General features: G+C 37.4%; 1 pseudogene; it reads right to left on the bottom strand.

Annotated features, from left to right (window-relative positions):
• Nucleotides 1-431: 431 nt before the first annotated feature.
• Nucleotides 432-5110, bottom strand: LOC145064602 (uncharacterized; annotated as a pseudogene).
• Between the last annotated feature and the right edge of the window lie 389 nt (nt 5111-5499).

Consider the following 5499-nt stretch of genomic DNA (forward strand, 5'->3'; position numbering starts at 1 on the left):
GGTGGAAACCGCGACCCGTTGTCTATAAAGAGACAAGAACCTTGGTATAAAACGCCACAATCAACCCACCAAATTGATTGATAAGTTTGAACGCCACAAGCTATGAAAACCTGATAAGTTCTAAAGTTCACAAAGAACGAAAAAAGAGTTAAAAACTCACAAATTGTATTCAAAACTTGATTGATTTCAAATGGATACAAATACCACGTTTTTATAGTGTGGGAAGAGCACCTAAAGAGCCATGAATTAAAGAAGTGTCTTTAATTTAAGGCATTTAACCCCCAAGTTTAAAACTATGAACCTAGACATGGTTTATCACAAGGTTCATGTAACCTAAGACCCTTTTATCTCCCCAACACTTATTTAGGATATATAAAAACGAAAATTACATAAAAATATAGAAAAAAAAAACGAAATGGGCTTATAAAGGCTCTTATTGTATCTTGTAAATCACTCTTGGACTTGAATTATGGTAATCCAACTTTGATTGGGTCCAATGGGTCTCCATACACTTTCTTGAGTACAAACTTCTCTAACCAATCCATTTAAAGCCTCTTTGAATGTTTTAGCTCGTGCCCTCGTAACTGGTCCATCTGGCATTTGATTTGGATCCTTTGTTGACAGCTGTGGGTTTGCATCATTCCCCTCCTCTTGAAAAGGATTTGTCCTCAAATCAGAACCTACATCAAAAGGAGCTAGATCAGTTACATTGAAAGTTGCACTAACATTATACTCACTCGGCAGGTCCAATTTGTATGCATTGTCATTGATACGCTCTAAAACTTGGAAAGGACCGTCCCCTCTTGGAAGCAATTTTGAACGTCGTTGGGCTGGAAATCGTTCTTTTCTCATATGTAACCAAACCCAATCACCCGGTTCAAAAATCATCTTGCGTCGCCCTTTATTCGCTTGTTTTGAATATTGCTCCGTTCTTCTTTCTATATTTAGTCTTGCTTTCTCATGTATCTGTTTCACAAATTCAGCCTTTTTGTTTCCATCTAAGTTAACCTGCTCAGAAAAAGGCAAAGGTGATAAATCCAAAGGAGTCAAAGGATTAAAACCGTATACAATTTCAAATGGTGACATTTTTGTAGCAGAATGAGTGGCACGATTGTATGCAAACTCAACATGTGGCAAACAGTCCTCCCATGTTTTGATGTTCTTCTTTATTAAAGCCCTCAACAAGGTGGACAAGGTCCTATTCACCACTTCTGTTTGACCATCCGTTTGTGGGTGGCAAGTTGTTGAAAACAAGAGTTTTGTCCCTAATTTTGCCCACAAAGTTTTCCAAAAATAACTCAAAAACTTAGAATCCCGATCTGAGACAATGGTTTTTGGCATTCCATGCAACCTGACAATTTCTCTAAAAACAAATCAGCAATGTGAGATGCATCATTAGTTTTATTGCATGCAATAAAATGAGCCATTTTAGAAAACCTATCAACAATCACAAAAATAGAGTCCTTTCCACTTTTGGATCTTGGTAGACCCAACACGAAGTCCATTGAAATATCAACCCATGGTTCACATGGTATTGGAAGTGGAGTATATAAACCATGATGTTGAACCTTGGATTTGGCTTGCTTGCACACAATACAATTATTGCAAATTCTTCCAACATCCACCTTCATTTTTGGCCAAAAGAAATGTTCCTGCAAAGTAGATAATGTTTTTGCGATCCCAAAATGTCCCATAAGGCCTCCACTATGTGCTTCTCTAACCAAAAGCTCACGCAAGGAAGATTTAGGAATGCAAAGTCTTGATTCTTTGAACAAAAAACCATTATGTAAGAAAAACTTTTCAAAAGAGCATTGTTCACAAGCTTGGTAAATCTGACCAAAATCAACGTCATTGTGGTATAATTCCTTGATTTGTTCAAATCCTAGAATTTTGAAATCTAGAGAAGAAAGTAGAGAGTGTCTACGTGACAAAGCATCAGCCACAACATTTTCCTTACCTTTCTTGTATCGGATGACATAAGGAAATGTCTCAATGAACTCCATCCACCTAGCATGTCTTTTGTTTAATTTGTGTTGTCCTTTTAGAAACTTTAATGACTCATGATCTGAATGAATTACAAATTCTTTAGCCCACAGATAATGTTGCCATGTTTTCAATGCTCGGACCAAAGAATAAAGCTCTTTGTCATAAGTTGGGTAATTTAAAGTTGCCCCACTTAATTTTTCACTGAAATATGCCAAAGGTTTACCCTCTTGCATCAAAACAGCACCAATTCCAATTCCTGATGCATCACATTCAATTTCAAATGTTTTGTCAAAATTAGGCAAAGACAACAAAGGAGCATGAGTTAAGTGAAACTTGAGTTGTTGAAAAGCATGCTCTTGTTCTTTGCCCCATTTAAACCCAACATTCTTTTTGATGATTTCTGTAAGTGGTGATGCTAAAGTGCTAAAATGTTTGACAAACCGGCGATAAAAACTTGCCAGGCCATGAAAACTTCGAACTTCACTTATAGTCTTTGGAGTTGGCCAATCTTGGATGGCTTTTACCTTTTCTTCATCAACAGCCACTCCTTGGGAGCTCACCACATACCCAAGGAAAACAACTTGGTCAGTACAAAAGGTACACTTCTTCAAGTTAGCATATAGCCTTTCTTTCCTAAGCACACTCAAAACACATGTCAGATGCTCAAGGTGATCTTTTGGACACTTTGAATAAATCAAAATATCATCGAAGTAAACAACCACAAATTTGCCAATATATTCACGCAAAACATGGTTCATTAATCTCATGAAGGTACTAGGAGCATTAGTTAGGCCAAAAGGCATTACTAACCATTCATATAAACCATGTTTTGTTTTAAAAGCTGTTTTCCACTCATCACCTTCTTTCATGCGAATTTGGTGATACCCGCTTTTTAAATCAATTTTGGAAAAAAGTTTTGCTCCATACAACTCATCAAGCATATCATCGAGTCGGGGAATGGGATGACGATACTTTACCGTAATATTGTTGATGGCACGGCAATCTACGCACATCCTCCAAGAACCATCCTTCTTTGGCACCAACAAGACTGGAACGACACAAGGGCTCATACTTTCTTGAACCAATCCCTTTGCAAGTAACTCTTCAACTTGCCTTTGTAGCTCCTTGGTTTCTTCAGGGCTTGTTCTATAGGCTGGTTTGTTGGGAATAGACGCCCCAGGCATAAAGTCAATTTGGTGTTCAATCCCACGAATTGGTGGCAATCCATTTGGAACATCCTCAGCAAACAAGTCTCCAAATTCCTGCAAGAGAGAGGTAACATCGCTCGGAAGAGTTCCGGCCGAAGTGTTAGTGGCTATTGGAGCTTCTTTGAACAAAAGAAGCACAATATGCATTTCTGATTTAAAAGCTTCTTTTATCTCACTTTTTTTTGCCAGTGCAATATATTTATTTTCCTTTTTTTCTTTCCCTCTTTTTTTCATGTTTTCTTTGTTTTTTTCACTCTCTTTTTTTTGTTCACTTTCTTTTTTTTGTTCATTTTCTTCTGTTTTCTCACTCATTTTTTTTGTTCATCATCTTTTTTTTTCTCACTCTCTTTTTTTCCTTCGCTCTCTTTTTTCGCATCTTGTTGAAGTTTTACTTGATCTTGGTAAACTTGAATTGGTGACATTGGTACAAGAGTTACCGGTTTTGTTTTGTAAACAAAAGTGTATTTGTTAGTGAAACCGTCGTGACTTACGTGTCTATCATATTGCCATGGTCTACCTAGCAGCAAGTGAGTGGCTTGCATAGGAACAACATCACACAACACCTCGTCTTCATATCTTCCAATCCGAAATGAAACCATCACCTGTTTTGTAACTCGCACCTCACCACTATCATTGAGCCATTGAAGTTTGTATGGTTTTTGATGCTTCATCGTGGGTATACCTAACTTTTCAACCATGGAAGTACTTGCAACGTTAGTACAACTCCCACCATCAATTATAACACTACATACCTTGCCTTGAACATAGCAACGAGTATGAAATATATTCTCCCTTTGGGCATCGTCTCCCTCCTTGGATTGAATGTTTAGAGCTCGTCTTGCAACCAACAAATCACCTTGAACAGCCACCTCTTCATCATAACTACAATCTTCCGTTGAAACTATAGAATCTGATTCATCCGTTTCGATCTCGCCATTTTCTCTAACCACCATGGTAAGCTTATTTGGACATTGACTTGCAATATGACCCCTTCCTTGACACTTGAAACACTTTATGTCACGATTCCTAAAAGTAGAAGAATCAGTTTTTCCTTTTGAAGAGTTTTTTGTTTTAGGATCAGATTTGGAATTAGAAGAAGAAGTAGGTGTATTTTCTGATTTTTTTGAAGTACTAGCCTTCCAAGTGTTATTTCGAGACCCGCCACCTCTTTTTAATTGTTTCTCAATTTTAACAGCCATATGGACCATGTCTTCAATTTCAACATAATGTTGCATCTCAACGCGATCACGAATTTCAAGATTTAAGCCATTTAAGAATCTGGCCATGGTTGCCTCAGGATCCTCCTCAATATTGGCACGAACCATCATAACCTCCATTTCTTTGAAGTAATCATCAACACACTTGCTGCCTTGTTTTAAGCTTTGAAGTTTATTGTGGAGATCACGAAAGTAATGACTTGGCACAAACCGTCTTCGCATGACACTCTTCATTTCATCCCATGTCTCAATAGGCCTTTCTCCATTTCTCCGTCTAGTGATTAGAAGTTGATCCCACCATGTTAGTGCATAATCAAAAAACTCAACTACGGCTAGTTTTACCTTCTTACGGTTGGAATATTCATGACAATCAAATATGAACTCCATTTTTGTCTCCCATTCAATGTACGCGTCCGGGTCTGACTTGCCTTTGAAAGAAGGAACTTTCATTTTAATAGAACTTAAATTGTCATCTCTTCGTGACCTCCTTCTATTTGGTCGCCTTTCAGGTTCCCAACCATCATCCTCCTCTTCCCCGTTAGAAACCTGTGATGATGCTCGAGATCGAGTTCTTTGTACTTGTGCCTCCATTCGGTCCATTCTTTCATGTACTTGGTTAAATTCATTTGTCATCAAACGTCGCATTTCATCCATCATAGCTTGAACTTGAAGGTTTGGTGGGGGGTTTTGATCACCCATCTTATATTTCTGCCAAAAAAATAAATAATAATAATAATAATAATAATAATAATAATAATAATAATAATAATAATAATAATAATAATTTACTTCCTCCCAACACTCACTCACGTGTTTCTCTCAAAAATAGTTCACTCAACCCTCGTGTATCCCTCGAATGGCTTTTACCCTCTTTTAGTCTCACCACACAGCCTTTTACCACTCCCTTTTAACTCTTAAAGTTCTAAACAAACTAAAGAAGCAATTATCAAATTTGAACTTGTGGCCTTGAGGAATTCAAACTTACCAAACAAATCAAAAGAAATTGTATCCAAATTAAAGTAACCTCAATACACAAAAGAAAGCCAAACAAACTTGGCTTTGCTTGTTCCTCCTCTTCTTTCTTTCTT

The sequence above is a fragment of the Lactuca serriola genome, chromosome 1 (assembly GCF_051521515.1).
Source record: "Lactuca serriola cultivar US96UC23 chromosome 1, Lser_US96UC23_V15, whole genome shotgun sequence".
In the NCBI taxonomy this organism is placed as follows: domain Eukaryota; kingdom Viridiplantae; phylum Streptophyta; class Magnoliopsida; order Asterales; family Asteraceae; genus Lactuca; species Lactuca serriola.